The sequence below is a fragment of the Oxyura jamaicensis genome, chromosome 1, assembly GCF_011077185.1.
Source record: "Oxyura jamaicensis isolate SHBP4307 breed ruddy duck chromosome 1, BPBGC_Ojam_1.0, whole genome shotgun sequence".
In the NCBI taxonomy this organism is placed as follows: domain Eukaryota; kingdom Metazoa; phylum Chordata; class Aves; order Anseriformes; family Anatidae; genus Oxyura; species Oxyura jamaicensis.
Genome location: NC_048893.1, coordinates 124693545 through 124715512, shown reverse-complemented (window position 1 = coordinate 124715512; position 21968 = coordinate 124693545). Strand labels below are relative to the sequence as shown.

The window sequence follows — 21968 nt, the reverse complement described above, 5'->3', positions numbered from 1 at the left end:
TTTAAATCTCTTCACTCTTTCCCCTGCAAGCCTAGCTGCTCAAGAGCCCTACAATAAAGATAAATGTATTCAAAACATTTTTTGTTGTAAGTGCAATGCATTCTGATGATTTGTGGGAAATAATCCTGGCTGGGTGGGAGGTAGAGTGGATGCCCTGGGAGACCTCCTGCTTTTATAATCCTGTACACATCACACTGTGTTTTTGTAACCTCCAAGAACTCTCTTGCAAACTACTAGCTCCCAGACTAAGATTTGTTATGTATTTATGAAGGTGCTGACATTTACCGTTTCACATCTCTATTGGGGAATGCAACAGCTTCACCTTTTTGCTCCGCATCTTCTCTTCTTACTTATGTTAAATGATTCCTTTTCTCCCAAAGTACTTTCTTGTTGATCCCTTGGCCCTTTATGCTGCCCACACTTTGATAGCAGTCTTGTTGATCAACTGACTGCCTGATCCCACAAGAACTTCTGCTGGGACCTTAGAGATGGGGCAGACACATTGTCCAGGGAGCATCCTCTCCCATACTGCTCATCATAAGTATGTTTAAAAGAAAGGTGGCACTTCTGGGAAGGAAACTTGCCTGTGCAAGTATGTTGTGAGGGGGAAAATTAACTGGGCATTCTGTTTCTTTCTCTTGTTGAGTAGAATAGATGAGAGAGAAAAATAACATCTTGTAGTGCAGTCCCTGTGATGTTACAGTGCTGGGCTGAACTTTTGGGTGAGAGAAGTTTTCAGATTCATTTATTCAGCAGATTTTGAGGAAGAAAGAGGTAATCCAGTAAAAGAAGACCTGGCTGACTCTCAGGTGGTTTTGCTGCATTGTGCCGTCGACGATGCAGATCACTGTCTGGGCTTGAGTGTCCCCTTCAAGGTGAGGTATGGCTTACTCCCAATCCGAAATCTCATTTACCACTCGCTGGATTTAATCCTTTATGTCCAAAAACTAGAGAGAGCGTTTTGGGAAGAGGTTTCATCGAGGTTTCCTCTGTCCTCCTCTCCAGCTGTGCAGCTGGGGAAAAGTCAGCTACACGTACAGGTGGGATGTTTATTTTTTTTCTCAGAGTGTAGTGGGTGGGTGGAAATGAAGCTAAGGGGAAGATTCCCCTTGTAGTATAACTGCTGTGAGGAGGAAGAGCATCTGAGGAAAGCAAGTATGATGTCCACAAATGATGTGAAAAACAGAAAAAAGAACAGGGAAGGAGAGAGCTGTCACTTTAAGCTTTTGTTTTCATTAAAAGGAATGTTCTGTAGGCCTTTTGGCTTGCTGCGGGGATGAAACCCATGAGTAAATATTGTTGCTGCGGTTTAAAGAAGGAAAACAGACAATTCCTTTCTTCTTTATGAAGAGGAATTATTTGAAGAAGGAAATTTCTCCCACAACGTAACTTGCTTTTAGAAGTTATTTCGTATTATATGCCAGGCTAAAGCACAGAGTTTCTAAAATGTAAGTAATTTTAGTTTAATAAACAAGTAAGTCATGAAGTCTTAGAAAGCTCAGGCTGGAGGGGACCTCAAAGGTTCATGCCTTCCATCTCCTTGCCCTGAGGTGGATCAACTGTACCAATGTCATTCCCAGAAGGTGTTTGCTTAACGTATGTTGAAAAGCCTCTAATACTGAAGACCTCAGCTTGTTCCAGTGCTTTGCTATTTTTGACATTTGACAGTGTCTCCCAGTATCTAACTGAAATTCTCTTCTCTGTGAAGTAAGCCTGCTGCTTATTTTCCTGTTCATCGTGAACACAGAAAATGGACTTTTCTCTGCAACAGACTTAATATATTTCAATAATGTCCCATGTTCCCTGTTTCTTTAGACTAAGCAATGCCAGTGCTTTCACTCCGTACTCTCAGGGCATTTTTTAGGCATCCCATCTTCCTAATTTCTCATCTTTGGACTGTTTACAGAGAATGTCATTTGGAGAGATCCCTTATCTGAGAGTCTGTAAGCAGGGGTGATGGGCAGGGCATTGGCTCTTGCTGTTTCCCTCTACATCAGAGGGTTTCAATACTAAAACTGAAAATTGGTGCAGATTGCTCTGAAATGTCAAGCTGGCAATAAGTCCAGAGAAACAGGTTCATTATATTTGACTGTATTCATCTTCCTGAAGGGAGTTGTAACATCCAGATAGTCGAAACATAGTCTTAAAACACTGTAAGATGATTTTAAAAAGCAACAAGTTTTAACATAATAATGCATTTGGATTATTATTTTTTTTTTTCAATGTCTCTTTGAAATTCTGGCTTATCTCTAACTGCATCTCCACAATGATGAGGTTTGAATTTTTGATTCCTTTTTACCTTTTCTCTCACTAAAATGATAATTGTAGCTTCCACTCCACCTGGCTCCAGGAGCCTGGACTTTAAGCAACGCACCATATGCAATTAAAGAAGTTACTGGATGTTGTTATTGACTGTTCTTGGAGGCTGGCCACCCTGATTAATAATGTGGTCTCTATCATTAAAAAATGTAAATCTTTTATATATATATATATATATATATATAACAGATGTATTCAAAAAATAGTTTCTGATAAAAATCCTTCAGAAACAGGCTGTAGTCTGCTGGACATTTATTTCCTTGCCAGTAGCTAAAAGGCAGGGTGGAGTTAGCACAGACTGCCAATATTTGGCCAGTTCACTTCAGCTTTTCTTTCTGTCCTTTGTGGAAAAGCTGAGGGGGTAACTACAGCTTGAGCAAAGATGTTGTTCTCCACCCATATTTGGAGGGTTGGGTTGCTGTCTGTACCAAGGACTATTCCATGACAGTGCCTTGCATTGATTTGTTGTTTTTGTTTTAAAGATTATATTCTGCTGAAAACCCCTGCATCCTACTGCTGCTTTTTCTGCCCCAACCAGTTGCTTCAATCTCTACCTTCTACTGCTGGCATTTCATGTTCTTCTTGGTTTTGCCTGCTCTGGCCAACCTGATCACTCCTGTAGTTTTGTTGTTTTTTTTCTCTGCCTGCCTTCCCCTTCACTTCTGTTTTCTGCCTGTGATTTATTACAGTTTCCAGCACAGCGGGACTGGAAAGGAGGATGGAAGGATTAATCAAGAGCATCTAAATTAAAAACTATAAAATGTAAGACCCAGACTGGATGGTTAGGATATATAACCTTACTTTCCAAGTAGCTAGCGTCAGCTGCAAAACCTCCAACGCAATGGATGGGTGGTCTCGTCTGGATAATGAGCAGAAAAATGTGTGATTTGTATGGATTCCCCACAGTCCCATCTGGCAGCTTCTTTCTGGCAGCATTGGCGGGGATGCCAGGACTGAAATGGCACACTACTCTCTTCTCACCCTGTTAAAATGCTCCCTCCAATGCAGCTCCTGTGCCTGCTGGTGGCAAGTGTCTCAGGCACTGCTCTGTATGGAGGGTTTTGCTCTTATTTTATTGAGTGGACCAACTTCTCTTTGGTCAAATCAGTGTGTGTTGAGGTGTGTCCCCAAGTAAGTTGTCTGTTAAAGTGATGCTGAGAGATTGAGAGAAAAGAAGGGGAAGCTCTCTCTGCCCCTTGCTCTTGATGCTACCCATGTTAGCTTGGGGGGGGGGTGGGGGGGTGGGGGGGAAGTGTGCCCACTCAGCATGCAGGAAAGGCAGACTGCATTGAAAAAAACCCACTGGGGTTGTGGTCCTGCTTCTTCTGAGGATGGGGTGGAGGCTGTCAAAGTGAGGGCTCCCACTGCCTGTGCTCATCGCCACCTCTGCTTTGCCAGCTGGGTGCGAGCTGCAGCTGCACGCAGGAGAGCATTTCAAGGAGGTGCTGAGTTACACAGGGACTGCAATACAAACAGGGGCAAAAAAAAAAAGGCTGAGGCAGGCAAAATTTGGACAAGACTGCTTGCAGGGTTTGTGTGTTTGTTTACAAAGTGCTTTTGCTATGTTGGTTTGAAAGCATTGTCTTAAAATGGCATCTCTCTGGTGTGGATGTTCTTGCACTGATGCAAAGGTGTTTCCACTGCTACAGATACTTACAGCTCAAAGGAGAAATAAGTTACTGTACTATGAAACAGTTTATACTAGTGTTACTATTAATATTTTAACTAGTGTTACTGCACCTGTGCTACCACTTTAATTTTGCAGGCATTATCATCCCACCCCAGCTGAAGCAGTCAAACCATTTGAGATACTTGGGGTAGAACAAGTCTTAGAGGAACTGAAACCCAGAGGGACTGGCTTAGCTTGAACCACCAAGGTATTTAAACTAACCCAGCTGTTTTTTTGCCTGGAGCAATTGAGAGAGCTGCCTTTTTTTTTTTTTTTTTTTTTTTTTTTCCACGATGGAGTAGGAAGAGGGAGGAAGAACTTCTAGTAACTGTAGTAGAGTGACAAGTGGCTGAAGGCAATGGGAGAGAGCCTCTCCCATGAGCAGTGTATCCATGGGAAGCTGGCTGTTCAAAGACTGAGCCATGTCAACAGGTATTCAAATGTGTTGCAAGCATTTATAGCTTAGCTTTTCTTAAGAAAACTGTTACAGCATTTGTTGGGGGTGTATTGCACTCTTCTGAGCATGGCATGGGAAAACATCCCTCTACACCATTTGTGGCCCACTCTACAAAAGCGAATACCTCTCTTCTGAGTGCTATGCTATGACTAAAGCATGTACATTGATAAATAAAAATATGCATGAGTTTCTGTGAGCATTCAGGATTTCAATGCAGTGACCAGCGAATTGCAAATGCGAGTTCTAAGGCAGCGCAGTACAGGATATTTGGATTTCTGTAATGAGTAAGGTTAGAACTGATGAGATGCAGCTGAGGAGCCGGCTTGAAATTTATGCTTGCTGTTAGCTCATGCAAAAAAAAAAAAAATGAATAAATCCATCAGCTCTTCACCCTTTTATATTCATTTGTGCATATTGGCTAGCATTCCTGCTTTATTTTTATTGCCATGGTGCTGCTACAGGGTTAACTTCAGTATCAGCTTATCAGTGGGCCATTTCAGAAGCTTTAGTAACCCCGTGCTCAGAAATAGAGGAATGGTACTTGCAGTGTTGCTATTCACCAGATTATCAGTCTGCTCCTGTGTTGAGCTGGTTGGGAAATTACCTCTTTTGGAATGAGTCATACTTCTTATAAGAGCTCTGGAAAGCTGTGTTGTTTTTTCTCCTTAGCCGAGAGGTCGGTGACATGGGACTTCTGTCACACAAATGGGTGAAGACCTCTCTGACATACTGCCGGCAAACGTTGCCCTATTTGTCTTCTGAAGGCTGACTTTTCTAAATCTGCACATTCACCTTTCGTGCTGTTACGGGCTCCTAGAGTAAGGCATTAGTGTTAATGTTTGACTTAGATCTGTGGGAACGAATATTTATTTCAGAAAGCAAATCAAAGAAGCCCACTCATGTCTATCCATCTTCCCTCAGCTGTGAAACTAATAGGCAGTATCCTGAAAGAAAAACAGTTCTTTGAATATTAAAACCTGCTCCATCTGACCTTTGAAAGGAAATAGCTAGGAAGCCCAAAGCTTTTTAAAAGCAGCCATTTGTGGGACTTTTTTTAATGAAGATCTTTTGGATACTGTCATGGTTTGGCAAAGTTAATGTTTGGTAGGTTGAGAAGCTGAGTGCTAACTGCTTCACCTTCTGACACGTATGGAGGAGGAGGTTTGAGGTACAGGCCTGCAGTCTGTAGAGCCTGCTGGGCCTACACTACTCATCTACACAGCCCAATACTTAGCTGCATCAGGTATCAATAGTGCCTGCCTGCACAAACCGAGTTTTACAGCCTGCAAAACTGCCCAGAAAGGCTGGCCAGGTACCGGCACAGTCAGCTTCATTGGAGCGCCCTGGTGCTGACTGGAGTAGTGCAGGGACACAAGCCTGGTCTGCACAAACCTTGCAGAGGCGTTGGTGTGACGGAGCAGAGCGCTGTGCGCTGTGCCCCGAGGAGCGCGCGGGCGGCTTTCCTCAAAGGCTGCAGGTGTTGGGCTCGGCACCCACTGGTGCTGCCCCAGGGGAGCTGCAGCAATGCCAGGAGCTGTAAAACTACCATTGAGCTGTTCAAGGAAATGTAGGAGCCTGGTTTTCAGGGCGTTACATGTTCGGCTCTAACACCGAAATGGCCCTGGTTCCCGTGGAGTGCTGTGGCCTTTACAATTTTTTAGCATTTTGCATGCATGCCGTATTTCTTCTCTGTCCTCCACAAATGCAGCCAGAGGCTAGGCATGCGGGCATATAAACACAGGGACACACGGGCACACACACACCACACACTGCTCGGCACGAGTGTGCTTCCTGGCCCCCTTTCTCTTCTGTAACTTCCCTATGCACAGGAGATGCGTTGCACTCGGTCCATCTGTAAAAGTTCAATTAGCTTTTTCATTGATCCCTGCGTGGGATCGGGCCTGATTGGCTTCACGTCTGCTTCTGAGGATGCAGGAATATGAGCCAGTCTGGGAGCTAATCTGTAAATTTTGCACAAAGATAATTCAGTTTAATGAAATGCCATCTTAAAACCGCAGGTGGAACACTGTTGAGGGGCTGCATCCTGCCTGAGCCAAGACAATTATGGTGTTTGGTGGGTCGAGGGCTAGGGTTTAGACCATCTCCAGGAGGAAGCTTCATTCAGCTCCCATTTGGACACACAGCAAATCAGATTAGCTGTGGACAGCAGGGTTTCCTCATAAAATATTATGCTGGTGTATCTCAGTTGTGCAGTATCCTGGTGTGGAGAATATTTTGGTTTGGTTCAGGGGGTATTGCTTTCTTTTTCTCTTTTTTCTTTTTTTTTTTTCCCTCTTTTTTTTTTTTTTTTCTCATTTGTCCTTTCTCTCTCTTTTTTTCTTATTCTTTTCCCTCTTTTCTCTCTCTCTCTTTTTTTTTCTCTTTTTTTCTCTTTTTTTTTTTTTTTCAAATAGGTGTCAGTTGCTATCATTTTGGTTTGTGTTTCTGAATATCCTTTTGGTGTTCGCAGTTAGTCAGTGTCGCTGAACCAGGACTGTAACAGTCTTGCTCCATTAGCTGTTACTGTTTGCTGAGGAGTTAATGTAAATGAGGGCAATCAGGAGGAGAAAAGCAAAGGGAATTATGCTGTTTCTCCTGTTACAGCCATGCCTGGCACTGCACGTTTTATTGTAAGTCCAGCACTAAAGGAGATTGATAATATAAGATGAAAGGTCTGTGTGATCTCATGGCTGGTAATAATGGCTGAGGGACCACTTATTTCCTCCTCCTGCTTTCCCAGTTCCAGTCCCATTGTGAATTTTTTTCACTGCAGTGCATTAAAGCCCACAGGTCTGGGCTCCTTTACAAGGCTTTTTTTGTGGTGCAGTTTTGTCTGATTGAAACCACATTTTGATATGTGTCAAAACCAGTTGAGCAGTTAAAAAGAAATCATAATATCGATTGGATCATATTTCCTAAGTGGATGTCACCAGCTAATGCTTTTGTTATACCATTTAGCTACACAGGATTAAGCGAGTGTTTACTATTAAGCAGTTACATATGGGTTGTATTAATTCATGCGCTCTGGCAGGGCTTTTGACTAATATCTTGTCAGATAGGTTAGCATTTCAAAATGTCTCTAAATCACTAAACTGCAGGGACCCTTCATTTTCAAAGCAAGAGCTAGTCCACTTAGGGGTCCACAGGTTAGAGTAGTGATGACATCTGTGGGACTTTCTTCTGTTCTTTAAAAAAAAGCTTTGCAAAACAAAGTACTTGTTTTTTTTCCTCACTTGGCTTCCTGCAGTGTGTGACAAGGAGTACACGTGGTTCACAAAAGAGCTAAAGGTGAAAAAGATGGCTTTTGCATCTCCATCTCCTGCTGTCTTCTGGCACACATCTCTGGGAGTGAAGTGCTTCCCTTCTTTCCAAACTTTTTTTCACTCCTTCTGGAACAGGCTCCCTGTCTTTTTGTCACTCTAAATAAGCACCATTTCACCTTTGATAGGTACTGGGTTGATCTCTGCTCTCATGGCCTGTGATGAGCCTTTGTTCTTGTTGCTCTCTCACCTCCTAAGCTCTGGGCCTGTTTTGAAAGCACTCCCATCCTATTTGGAGCCAGTTTTGTTGGAAGGGGAGGAAGAGAGGAGATGCTGTGAGGTTTGAAGGACACTTGTCACCTGCCCTGTCCTCTCTCCTTGCTTTCCACTGGTCTGTTTTCACAAGGGTGCTTCCAGAGGCCTTTCTTCTTGCAGCTCTTGCATCTCTTTCCAGTGGGAGGATGGAACTTCTTTGGATAAGCAAGAGCTCGGTAGGGGCGAGGAGCAGCTCAAGCACAGCTGTCTCACAGCCCTGGGACCTGGCACCTCCGCAAGGTCAGACTGAAGCACCAACTCTGCCTTTGGGCTGATGCTGCTGCCAAAAACTGCGTGGCAGCAAAAGGGAGATCAAGACACCTCTTGGTAGGGGCTGGGAGGAGCCATCCTGAGCGGATTTGGGGATGAAACAACACTGTGTCAGGAAGAAACACAGCAGCTGAAGGACTCAACAGTAAGGCACAGGTCACTACCTGCTTTCTCAATGTAATCCCAGCAGTAAAACCGTAGGAGTTACTGTTTTAAAACATGATTTGCTTTTACTGAGCCCTCCCACAGGAACATCCAGGATGAGTCCTGCTTTGGCAGTTGGTTGTTGCAATCATGTTAAGTCTGTTATCAAATGAACAACTCAAATATCGTCCCCCTAACTGCTCCATCTCCCTGATGCTGCTACCATCTCCAGGGGGGAGCACTGTCTTTGGTGTTTGTAAAGCCACTAGTATGTGGCAGTGAGAGTGTCCTGATCATGCTCTGGCCTTTTCTTATTCAGCCTGTTTTTTGTTCTGTTGTTTGTTTTTTCTTTTTTTTTTCTTTTTTCGTGGGGCTGAGGTATGAGCATGCCTTGCAGAGCCAGGCCGGGCTCATTTTCTCCTCTTGGCTAGTACTTTAAAGCAAAGTTCACACTGGAAGAGCTGCTTTTACCTCCTGCCCAGCTCTTCTTCAGAAGGGAGCTTTTCTTTTCCCTGTCTGAATGGGTTTTTGGTAAACATGTCATGTTGCAACAGAACAAGCCAATGAAAGTCAAAACTTCCTCTTTTCCAGTCTGTAAACATTTCCTGGAACAATATGCTCAGCTTTGAAATCCTTTCCAAAGAGTATCTTACGACCTCCCTCCCTGCTCCCTCCCTCCCTCCCTCTTTCTATGAGTCACTTGATCAGAGAAGCATTCCCTTTTCGTCTCTTCAAGCCACTTCCAGGCAACCTTTGTAAAGCAGTAAGGATTTAGTGCAAGGAGAACCTCTGCCAGGCTAGCCATTCCCCCGGGACACGCAGCTGGTTAGCTGGAGCTGGTGAGCTGCAGCTTCTTGGGAGTCTGTGGGCTCCGGTCCCAGGCTGCAGTTTCTTGGAGCAGGAAATTTTTCTTGGACACCACGTGCTGGTCAGAAGGATAAAGTTCATGGGCATAATACAGTAGGCTGCATTTTTTTTTTTTATTGCATACTCCTTCTAAAACAAATAAGTTAGCTATTTGCTCCTTCCCAGTTGGTAATCCATTACATATTAGACCTTACTGCATTGTGTAGCAGAAGTAAAAACTGAAAGGGAGCTTAGATAATAGGAGGGAAATAAGCAGTGCTTTAAGCTCTCCGCTCTTGCTTGCTCAGAGTACACTTACTGGGTCTGTGGGTTAGCCCTGCGATGGGGTCATGCCAAAGGCAAGGACCCCAGGTGCATGGAGCAAGTGGGAAGGGTGCTGTGGAGTCAGTGGCTCAGAAAAGTGGAGTCCATGGGGGTGGTGAAGCAGCACTGCTGCCATGGTGCATGGGGAGCGCATCCAGGAGGGCGGCCTGGCCGTGTGCTCGCTGCACAGCTGTTGGAGACATTTCTTCTGGGCTCCCCAGTGGTTGTGCCTTGTCAGGGCTGGCAGAGGGGTTCAAGTTCTCCAAGGTGTCCCTGACCCCCAAGGTACCACAGGGCCAGCGTTGGGTCAGGAGAACAGTCTCAGGCAGTGGCCCTGGTGCTCAGTTAGGTTATGGGGATACATGCTAAACCTGCAGCTGTATTAAAGGCTGCCCTTTACTGTAAAGGAATTTGAGTTTAACCTTCCCAATATAAGGAGGTGTTGGGTGGAAAAAGAGTTAAAGCAATTGTGAAGCTGTACTCTTCCACCTTTTGGAGAAGAGATGTAAGAATCTGTTAGCAGCAGCTTTGTTAAGTTGCCTGTGTCTGCATGTAGTGCTTTATCCCTGAATTACCACCATCAATATTTATTCTTGCTTAATGAGAAAGGAAGCTACCTTTTTTCCTCACCCTCTTCCTTCTCCTTGCAGTGACTTCAACCTGACATATAGTGCAGCAGAGATGGGTGTCGGCAGGATGTGCTTCTTGTGGGGCTGTGCATCTCTGGAATTTATTTCCCTGGCTTGGTCTGAGCCCAGCTTTGTGGGTACGGTGCAGAAGACATCCGTTCAAGAGCACTGTGGCTGTGCTTCCCAGACCAATTAAGGGATAGAAAGGATCTCTTTTTTTCAAGGTGGTTGGCTGGAAGATTTCCTTTCTAATGATGATTTGAAGGCTCATGGGGTTTGGCTGTATGATTAATTATGTGTGAAGATGCCTAGAGCCTCCAAGAAGCATATGATTATTATTTATTAAAGTCAGAATACCAGTAAATATAATGAAGTGGAGCTTTAAATAAGGATAGAGGAAAAAAACGAGTCTTTTTTTTTCTACAGAACACAAGCAGTTTTGCACTGCTCTGGGACTGTGTGGATGAGGGAAAGTTGAAAGGACAATTGCTGGTGCAGAGCAGGAGCCTGACTTCAGGAGCCCCAACTCTCCCTGGGCAAATGTTCCTGTTTGTGCATCTCTCCTGCATAGTTTCCTTGTTTCTGGTCCAATATAGCTGAACACCTTTTCCTGAAAGCCAACAACCTGCAGAGAACTGTGGTGGTCCAAAAGCATTCCAAGGGTAGGGACATGGAGGAGCAAAATCAAAACAGAGGTATGTTGAGTTATTCCAGGGAACTTTACTATCAACTTCAGCCTGAAAAGTGAAAAAAAAAAAAAAAAAAAAAAACCACACAACTCATCTCCTATTTTCAGTCTCTTTCTTGCCATACATAACACTTAAAATCACTCCCTCATTTTCATGGGAATAACGTAAGGGGTGTGACTGAATAGCAACTTTGAGAAAGTAATAGCACTTTGTTCTGCTTGAATATCCATCTGATATGGACTTTGCCCCCTACAAGTGTGGCTGGAGTCTGTTCCAAGAACTATGGAGTCAGAGAAGGCTAGATGTAAAAACAAATACTTGAGTGCAGCAGAGGCAGCCTGATTGTTGTAAATGACTTTGCCTGCCAAAAAGCTGGTAATAGCGTGTTGGCCAGGCATCTTTGATTTCCTAATTGAAACCACAGGCTTTTGATTACAAATGTTAAGAATAACAGTGCCTCATCTAATTTAAACCCCCTTCTAACTTCCACAGTGTGATTTCTTGCTGGAGTGCTTGCCAGTGCAGGCTTTCATCCCCATACCCTCTTCTTTAATACTTTGGACCACTGCATCCTCTCATCAGCTCAGTTATTCCCAGCACCCAAGTTCTCTGTGGACTGGCATCTAGAGAGAGTTTTACATTCATGTGAGAGGTTTTGTGCAACTTTAGGTGCGGAAAGAAGTAGTTCAGTGAAAAAAAAGTAATGAGCAAGTAACTAAGCTCGGATTGCTGCTGTTTGGCAGTTGATAGCATATTGAGTTCATATGGCACTTTTTTTTTAGTTGGTAAACATTGATTGTGTCAACGTCATCAGAGATGCACCAATATTGTGATGTTTTGGCATTTTTTACCAGGTAAAGGTGCTGTGCCATAAGCACAAAAGGTTGGTGCTAGACCACAAGGTGCAAACAGCTGGTATTCTGAAATTGGCATTGGACTGCAGACTCAGAATATCACTGAGAAATACGTGGAGTATCCAGGCTTTGCAGATAGCCTGTCCCAAGACACAGTGGACAGTGGACACAAGGGAAGTCCTTAATCATTTTATATTCAGGCTGTGTACAGGTTTGGAATATTCTGAAGCATCTTTTCCATCAGAAAATGCCAAGTCGAAATCAGATGAATCTGTGAAACTGGGTTGGTTACAATGTGATTTTGACAGATACCAGGCAACTTCCTGAGAAAACTTTGTCTGCAGGGCAGTATCTGAAACCTGCCTCATTCCCTGCCAGCTCCCTGCCTAGCCAGTGGTCTCATGAGAGCCAGGATCAGGGGAATCTCAGGAATCTCTGTGTCCTTGGTAGCCTGGTCTTGCTGGCACCTGAGCTGTGGCTGTGATGAGACCTAAGTGGCAAGGTGCTCTCAAACCTGAAGCCAGCCTAACTCCTCTGAGACTTTGCAGCTCCCACCTCCTTGAGCGCTGTATGTTTTCCTCCTTCTATCTGCCAGGGCTCCAAGGACCTGCAGGAAGATTTTCAAGAAATGCCACTGTGAAATAGGAGTACTTCATGCCTATGCCAAGCACGGATTTTGCAGACACATTCTTGTAGGTAGGAGTGGCAAATTGTTTACCTTGGACCTACAAGTCTACATCAATAGGTTTGCAGTAGATTGAACAGATAGCTTTTCATATTGATTAAAATCAATGGTCCCTTATCACTTGTGGGCAGTGAGGTACCAGTGTATGCCATGCTCACTGTCTTTATTTGCAAGTGCTGTGAAATAATTTCAGTAGTATTTCCACTTAATAGTACCCGAGCTATAGCTCCCGAGTATCTTCAGTTGCAGAATGCGTGGGATTAATTTCATCTAAGATAGCAATGGTTAACATATCTTCCCCCCCCCATATACCACCCCCACAAAAAAAGAGCTGGCAGAGTAGCTAAGACAGTGCCTCTTTCAGATAATGTAGATGTTTCCGCCTTCCACTGAGTTAGCTTTTAACTTTACCAGTTCATTTTCCTAGGCTGTTTCATATCAGAGGCTCTGCTTCTCTGAGGCAGTAAATTTTAAACAGGCAAAAGGGGGAGAGTAGTAAAAATTTCAGATTCTGAGAGCCTTTTGGCTTTCACAGTGCTCTTTGGAAATCTATGATACCCTGAGACTAGGATGTGGAAGCCACACTGCACTGCTTAGTTGAGCCAATGCATGTTTAACTAGTTGTAAATTCAGTTTCTCAGTGAGTAGGAGTCCATCAGCTAGGTTAGCATCCAAGTTGTCCATCTGTGCTAACTTAAGTCAATCTCTGTTCCTCTGCTTTCCTTTAATCATGTGTTTGTCAGCAGAACCAAAAGCAGAATGTCTCTGCTTCAACTAAACCAAGGGGAAGGAATAAAACCTCTTTTTGTTTCTCCAGAGACGTCTTTTCCCCATGGGAGTCTTGAAGTTTTACCAGTCAACAGTTTTGAACTGCTGGCAGCAGCAGCCGGGAGAGATGGCGTGCCAATGTGGGACTTGACATACCACCACCTTTTCTGCCATCAGAGCTAAAAAGCTCATTTTTAACACTTTGGAACAAATAATATGTTTAAATAGCCATTAATTTGTAGCTGACACCTTCTCTCAGTGCTTCTGACAGCCTGTGTATTTCCTTTGCAGAGTGTCATGCTGCTTCTGTTTAGAAGCTAGAAATACAATTTTCATACTCATTACATAGGCTGTTTGGCTCTGAGGTTTCCTCAGAGTATAAGTGGTGCCAGAGCTTCTTACTTGAAGCTACGGCAAACTTTAAATGAACAAAATTTGTTGGCCACTGTGGTGATGAGGGTTGGGATAGGAAAGGTACCTGTGTTAGGTTTATGTGGGAATATTTTGGTAGCAGAAGGGCTGCAGGGGTGGCCTCTGTGAGCAGAGCCCAGCAGCTGCCCCATGTCCCATCAGAGCCAGCTCCAGCCGGCTCCAAAAGGGACCTGCTGCTGGCCAGAGCTGAGGCAGGGAGCGATGCTGGGTGGGCCTCTGGGAGAGCAGAGTTTAGGAAGGGGAAGAAACTGCTGCGTAACAGACAGCAGCTGGGAGAGTGGAGTGAAAAGCAGCCCTGCAGCCCCCCAGGTCAGTGCAGCAGGAGGGCAGGAGGTGCTCCAGGCACATGGCAGCAGTTCTCCTGTGGGCTGTGGAGAGGCCCCTGGTGGAGCAGGCTGTCCCCCTGCAGCCCATGGGTCCCACATGGAGCAGATCTCCACGCTGCAGCCCGTGGAGGAGCCCCTGGTGGAGCAGGTGGATGTGGTCTGGAGGAGGCTGCGGCCCATGGAGAGCCCCCGCAGGAGCAGGCCCCGGGCCGGAGCTGCAGCCCATGGAGAGGAACCCACACTTCGTGAGTGGTCTCTGTCCTTATCTCAACCTTTGAGCCCTTTTTCTTCATTTTTCATCATATTTTCTCTCCCTTTCCCTTTGAGGAGGGTGAGTGCGAGAGTGGTTGTGATGGAGCTTGGCTGCCCAGCAGGGTAAAATCACCAAAATACCTACAGAAGGGCTTGAGCTTCAGTTAAATATTAAAATCTGAACAGCTCAGGGTTAAGTTAGAATGGAGCCCTCTAACTATCCTGCAAAATATTTGCAGACCAATTTAATGGTGTACAGGATGTCATTTGATTCACTTTGAATCCAAAACGATGCTTCAAGTTACGATATGTTACGAGCCTTTGTCCACTCTTAGCAATGCCCCTTGCCAAAGGTACAGGAAGGATTCATTGGAGAGCAATTGGCCGCTCTTATTTTTTATGATGTATCTTGTCTGACTGACATAGGAGATATACCTTGAATCTCGAGAGCAATAAAAACCCAGTGCAGATGCAAGGACAGAGAATACATTCTTGCAAAGATTGCATCCCTGTCTGGTGTAGGTTGGTGCCTGTCTAGTTTGGGAGAACATGAATGCCAGCCTCACTCATGTTCAGTTAGGGTTAAGCTTTCCTTCCCCATCATCTGCTACTACAAAAAAAATGAGTAAGGTTGCAGAAGCACACTCTCAAAAGTTAGGAAATGCCCTTGTGTCTCTGCACTATAGCAAGCTTTAATTACTGGAATAGTAGTAATTATGGCATGGAAAATTTCAGCCCAAGCACTTCGAAGTTTGAACAGAAAGCCTTAATAAGCAACTGAAAAGCTACACTGAGAAGGGTTGCTTTCTACCTCTAATAACATGCTATCGGATCCCATATGCCATATCAGATCTTAACATACCTTTGGCTCCCTCTCCATACACTCACTAATTAACATAAATGTTCCCAATCCTGCTCGCTTGGTAGCCTGGTAAGTTTTGGGGGCAGTTGTGCAGCTTGGGCTGTGGCATGGCAAGAAAAGAATGTTTTTATATGATTTATTTTATATCCAAGACTCTGGGCTTGAGCAAAGGGAGGCTGCTCCTCATGAAGCAGTAACTGGTCCCTCATGTTGCCTGGCAGGGGATGGCTAATTTCACTATGGAATACATATATGAGTTTAAGTCCTGTCTTGCTGAAGTTGTGATCAAGACTGATTGAGCTTTCATTACTAAAAAAACAATCAGCCTGATAGCCCAAACCTGACTGCATCCCCAAACTACATCTGTCAAGGGGGTGAGACATCAAATGGATCTGTGGATTCTTACAAATATGTATGCCTGATGTTTGCAGTCTAAAGAATACCATTGACGCTGTGCCGTAAGGTACAAGAATCCACTTGTCCTTGAGGCTGCCCATGGAATTTTCTGGAATAATTGTCCATCACTTTTGTGGGTTTCAAAAGTTTCCAACCCTTGTGAGGCCCGAAGGAAATTGAGCAACCGTGAGCCGATCCTGCGCGACTGTAGAACAAATGCTGATGAGAGCGTTGGCAGCTTTTGCTGCTGCTATTTCTAATTCCGTGGGTGGCGGGGAAACAAGCAGGAATTAGGTCAATTTAGCTCCGCTGCTGCTTGGGAAAGCGAAGAGCAGCTGCTGAGACAACCATGGGAGCTATTCCCTCTCGGAGAGCGCAGAGAAGTGGAAGCTGGGGGATGGGTTAGGACAGCGAGTGGGGATGTGGGGAGCGGGGATCAGCTGCCAGAGTTACCTGGACTAGGAGCAGGCATTGCCTCAGGTGGAGCAGGCGTGCGTTGGCTGTACACGCATGTAAATAGGTCTAGGGATGAAGTAACAGCAACGTCTTGCATCCTGGGAATGGAAAAGGAGGGAGATGTGTTTATTTATTTATTTATTTATTGCCTGCAGCTGCCCTGAAAATGTTTCCTCTTCCTTTACCCTCTTCTGTTTGTATCTACTGTTCTGAGACAGGGCTAAAATCTGTATTTAGGGGGAAATATTGTGGTTTGGTACTGGATAGGTCTTTGGTAAAGGAAAAGATGCAGAGGAACTGGATTTCTAGCTAGAGCCTATGCAGAGCAACTAGGAGGACATGTTCTCTGTAGGGTAGTGCGTGGATGCCGTACTGCATAAATGAGGGTAGTTCTTTGGAAAGATGTAGGTACCCTAAACAAAACACAGCTGCATGGGGGCAAACAGCATCACAGGCTGCAATTGCTTTCTGCTTAGAGAGACTTACATTCTTTTTTTCTCCTTCATTCATCCAGATGAGTTCTTTGGGTCTACAAAACCATGCCTGCAAAACTGGCTGTATCAGCAGGATTGGTGGGTGAGGAGGAGAGAATATGGCAACACAGAGAGCCCGCAGGGCTGCCAAGCTCTGCTCCAAAACCACGAATGAAGAGGGAAAGATTGCCTGTAGTAAATATAAGATTTCCCTCACTTTTCCCCTTCAGATGTAGCATCTGAAAGAAAATCCTGTCTGGAGCCCTGCAGAACAGCAAACACCCACTTCAATTTGCTGTCTCCGTGGTGGCTGGCAAGGCTCCAGCCAAGCCTCCACCATATGCACAGCCCCAGAGGTAGGCTGCGGTGCTCCTGCTAGTAGCAGTAGCACAAAAGAAAGGAAGAGAACTTGCTCTTCTGTTTCATAATCCATTGACTTCCAGATGTAGCAAACTGGTAAAACAAAACACTCACAAAAAGTCTGGGTTTACAGAAGGTGAAAATCTGCCACCAGGAATGGTAATGCTGTTTTAATTATGCCAGGGCTTGAATGAAGTCTGCATCCAGGCTTTCTGTGCTACGCTCCGCGGCGCTGTGCACGCCAGCATTATTCTCTTTGTGCGTCTCGCTGGTCCCACCAGCTGCCAGGCTGCAATAAAGTTACGTCTGAGTCACTGGTTCCCAAAAGGATGACAAGTAGGTTGTGTGTCGCTGAATAGGACGATGCTGATCCTGCCAGCTTGGGTCTGGACTCGGGCCATCACTGCGTGATAGATGCGAACAAATGCTGGTAGCTGTTTAAGCGAGCTGGCCGGCTGGAGAGGGACATGGGGACAGGATGGGAGAACGAGGCAAGCAGCTGAAAAGTGGGCTGGCATGCCAATGAAACGGTTACCAGCCGTGTTTTGGCTTCCAGTAAACATAGGATCACTGGAAAGGCACAATGGACGTTGCTTGTGGCTGGGCTGTGCGGGAGCAGGGGGATGCCGGTTTTGGAGGCAGGGCCATGGCAGGCAGGCTGGCAGCAGCTTGTGTGGGTGGTTAATCTCTGTGAGCTTTGGTTCTATCAATGCCCCCTTGTTTAGCCCCTGCTGTCCCAGAGCGCTCCATGCCACTCTGAGTCACCAGGTTTGTTGCTGAAATATGGAGAAGGATGTTCTTGAGTCTTTGGTGGTTCTTTTTTTTAGTTTGCTTAGACCAGTACGACACACTTCTGGTGTTACGGGGAAATATCCAGACATATTTGTAGCAAATGGGCCAGATACAGGCTTCCACGGAGGTGAGCCTGGGCCCATGTCCACTGCCCCCTGAACATTAATTTGTCCAACCAGCTCTGCAGGTGCTCTCCAAAGCCCACTGCTGGCAGGCCAGGAAGCCTCAGCTTAGGTGGCCCCGTGTGCGTGGCAGCTCCTGGTGACTGTACCATGCACGTGGCGAGGGAATGCCCGCGGCCTGGCCACGGGTCTTGGCTTGTCACAGCCGGGTGGCCTGTGCTCCTGTGATGCCTGCAGACTCCCTCCCTAGCAGCTGATGCACCTCACCCTGGAGGAGGTCTGGGCTTCGCTCTTCCAGGCACACTGGATAATAATCCCCACGTTGCAGACTGCTGAGCTCTCTGCCTCAAGGGAGGAAGGGAAGAAGAAATTTTCCCTTCTCTTGCTTACTAAGTCCCCATTTGTTTGCTGTTACCAGTGAGGCTACGTGTGCACCAAAGTATAATAGGGGAGAGTCTCCTGACCTGATGCTGTGTGTTTTTCTCATGGGCTGAATTTGGTTGCACGATACAAGTGAAGGTGATGTCTCTGGCTGTGACATGGCTGCTTTGGTCCAGCTTGCTTGTATATCAGAAATGCATTAAAACATACGGCAGTGATTTGTGGCAAATATTTGCAGAATATTATTTGATAGTCAATTTAGTCGGTCTGGAATAATTGTTGAATCTGATGAATATTTAATTTTTAAAAATGCCACCATTTGCATAAAATATTTGCTACAGATACATTACAAGCAGATCCTAGCTTGTAGCTCTGCTTTGAATTTGGCAAAGTAAAGGTATTTTGGTTCTGCAGACAAAAGCTGTAGGGTTCGGTCCTGGCTGATTATTTGTAATGGTTGGCCTAGGTTATGGGAACTCGTTCATTTGCTGAGTGTGATAAAGGAGGTGAAAGACAAAGGTCACTCTGTCTCTGGGATTAGTTGGGTGAATTAAAGGGCATGTGGAAACACAGCTAATTAGGAGAAGGGCCACACAAATGCTACCTTCTACTTGTATGCCTCAGCGCTCTGATGCAGCTCCTGCTCAAAGCAAGTAAGAGAAGTAAAAATGTCATGTCCAACAAGCCACTGTGGCTGAGCACCAGTGATCAAAGGGATACAAGTAAGTGTTCTGGGGTACCTGCCTGTAAGCCAATTTCAGAATCCTGCACTGCAAGAAGCATCTTCATGTCCCCTGAAAGCTTTTCCTCATGTTTTTTCCTGAAAGCAGCGTCCTTCTCTTGCTACCTGCAGTTATTAACTCCCATCAAGTGCAGCTGGCTATGCAGGAAAAGTGAAGGTACCGCTGCAGTAGGTGTCAAGGTTAATTTATATACTGCAAAACTGGAAGCTCTTTTAAATACTGACTGACAGGCTTACCAGCTCGAATGAACTGGTTTGCTCCAGGAGTGCCGCCAGGCAGAAGCATCTCGTTTGAAGAGCACCAGGGTGCACGCAGCGCCAAAATTAATACGGGTGGCAGAGGTGAGAGGACATCTGGGGGACTGGGGAAGTGTGAGCCAGAAGGCCGGTGCTAATGGAGGGGGTGAAGCCTGTCGTGGCCCCTTGCTCCTGCCATTCTCACCTGATGGATGTGTGCCAGCTCCATCACTTCACCATTTGCAGTGGTGGTAAAGAGCTGGATACTGCCTGACAGAAGCCCTTTTGGCACACCGTGTTGAAAATCGCTGGAAGCGCCAAGAGAAACACGAGTGATGTAGCACATTCACATTTGTAATTTGTCTGCATTTGAGTGAAGTATTCAGGGGAGGAACTGGGTGTGTCAGCTCGGGGCTTAGACCAGCTTTTCCTGGGAAAGAATGCTGCTTGCACAAAGCCTACATACATATACATGGTATGTACAGACATACACACTGTATGGAGCAGAGGAAGACATTGCCATATGCCCGTGTGCCATTTACCAGTGTGTAAAAGTGTTTATTTTTGACTGAAAACAAAACAAAATGAGCTTTGCTTCCATGTTCTGGCTGCCATCAGGCCCTCCTCATCTGCCGTAAGACAACAATGGGGAGCTGTTAAGCTGTATGGAAGCAGTCAGGGAACAGATGAGGACAAGCTGGAAAATCCCAGTTGCTTGTCAGGTGTTAAGGAATGTCTAAGTAAGGGGAAATTACAAGGGACTCCCATGCCCAAAGACATGTAAGCAGTAAAAGCAGATCTGGAATTGGACTTGGTGTAGATGAATGAGTTAGTAATAACCTTGCAGGAAAGTGCTCTGGTTAGTAGACTGTTAGTAACGGGAAAGTCAGTGCTTTGTGGTGAGGGAGACCTGGATTACAAGGTTAGAAACAGACCCTTGGCAGGATAAACAGCAGCAGAAGTAAATAATCTCAGAATATCACATTCAGCAAAAAATATAGGCTGGAAGGGACTTCTGGAGGTCATCTGGTCAAGCCTCCCAGAGGCTCACAGCAGAGCTGATTTCAAAGTACTTAGCTTAATAGTTCAAATTATTGAAAGCAACCCTGGAAATGATTTCCAGAGCATGCCATTTGAAGAGGCTACAACAGAACCAAAATGTGGTGGCTAATGTTATGATCTAAAGCAAATCAGTGCCCTGCCAGTCGTGATTTTTTCAGTATGGGACACCATGTGAAGTGCTGATACTAGGTTTATACTTCTGGTGGAAATGATTTTTTCCCTTCTCAAATCACATGCACAGGCTCTTAAAAGCACCAGTGCTGCTCATGCAGTGAAAACACGAGTCCTGTGGAGCTTCTTTTCCCAAGAAGCTCTCTAGGAGTTTCTCCAGGCACTCCCAAATGTGGAGCCAGATTCATTCCAGGTACGTGTCAGTGTGGCTCCATTGACTTCTGTGGAACTGCTGTGGCATAAAATGAAGATGAATCAAGCTTGCAGTCTTCCTTTCGAACTATGAATGTCAGTGCTAGCCTAGAGAAATGCTGTTTTCAAGCTGATGTGGTTTGACACCAAATTCTACAGCAAAGATGCTGGACAGGCTGATGACTGAGTTAGCTCCCCAGGGACAGCGATGAGTGATGCGTGGGCACTTATTTTCTTGCATAGAGGCGTTCGCTGTTCAGGCTTAGCAACATCCAGAACTGATTGATCTTCATGAAGGGTTGCAGTTTGGGCCTTGTGCCACAGAAATGCCTCCCTTTACTCTCTGCATTATTCATCTTCCTGAGGGCCTTTTGCTCCCAGTTGCTGCTGCTGTTTCTGGAAGAGCCTGTGGAGAGCGTGCACCTTCCATCATGCAAGGAAAAAGGCCAGTCACAAGCTCGTGTTGTCAAGTCCACAAGCAAAACAGTCTGAAAACAGAGAAGAACGATACCTTTCCTAGATCCTTTGAGCGTGGTAAGGATTTTGTATAAACTGAAACAGGTGCTGTACTCTCAGAAGGAAACACGGTATTCTAATGTGAGAAATAACTCTGCTCTCTCCACTGAAAGCTTGGGGATTGTGGGCCTTGAGCCACCTCACATTAGGGCTCTTCATATCTATCTTGGGCCTCGGTGGCTCAAGGGGGAGGTCACTGCTCTAGTCACCAAACCCTCCAGTCACTGCTTCAGGCTCCACTTCAGAAGAGTGGTGCTGGAGGAGGGCGTTCCCTGGTCTCGTGTTTTCCACTTCTCAAAACCCAAGAATGCTGAAGCACATTTTGTCTCACAGGAGCACTCAAAGCAGAGTACCCTGCTGAGTATGCTGGGTGTAACGTGTGTGTGACATGGAGATGTGACACGTGGTACTAGGAGGGCAAGCAAAACTGTCATCCCGTTTCAGGCAAGACCCTGCTTAGCCTTCAAGTAATAAATTTCATCTACTACTGGCTATGATTTCATATGTATAAGCTGTAATAACATACTGCTCAAATTAATGAAGTCCTGCTTCCAGTACTCTGAACTAACCATAGCTTAACCCTTAAGGGCTCTACTTTGGCCTTAAATACTTGATAGGGTTGTTACATTTCAGATTATAAACAACAGCAACCTCATAATAATGAAAAATAAAACCACCAAGTGTTACAGAGTAAAGTTTCATTATGGATTCTGTAATACTTGGTAAGCATTTGTTGGAAAAGCTCATAATTCAAGCCTTTTTTAACACAAGTAACAAACAAATTATAGTAATTTTCAAAAGCATCTAGAAACAACAGTTGTGAGACTATCTGAAGCTAAACAAATCCTAATGAGATGCAGTGGTAGCAATAGCAAGACAGACAGGAAATCTATACAGATAATTAAGAAATTATCCATTTGGGAAAAAGTTTATCTTTTACCTTCTCATCTGTGGAAGCCAATGCATG

The 21968-nt window shown here is 45.2% G+C and overlaps 1 protein-coding gene across 3 annotated transcripts in view; it reads left to right on the top strand.

Moving 5' to 3' along the window:
- NHS (NHS actin remodeling regulator) overlaps window positions 1-21968 on the top strand; it is a 246257-nt gene that overhangs the window by 40905 nt on the left and 183384 nt on the right. The window lies entirely within an intron of this gene.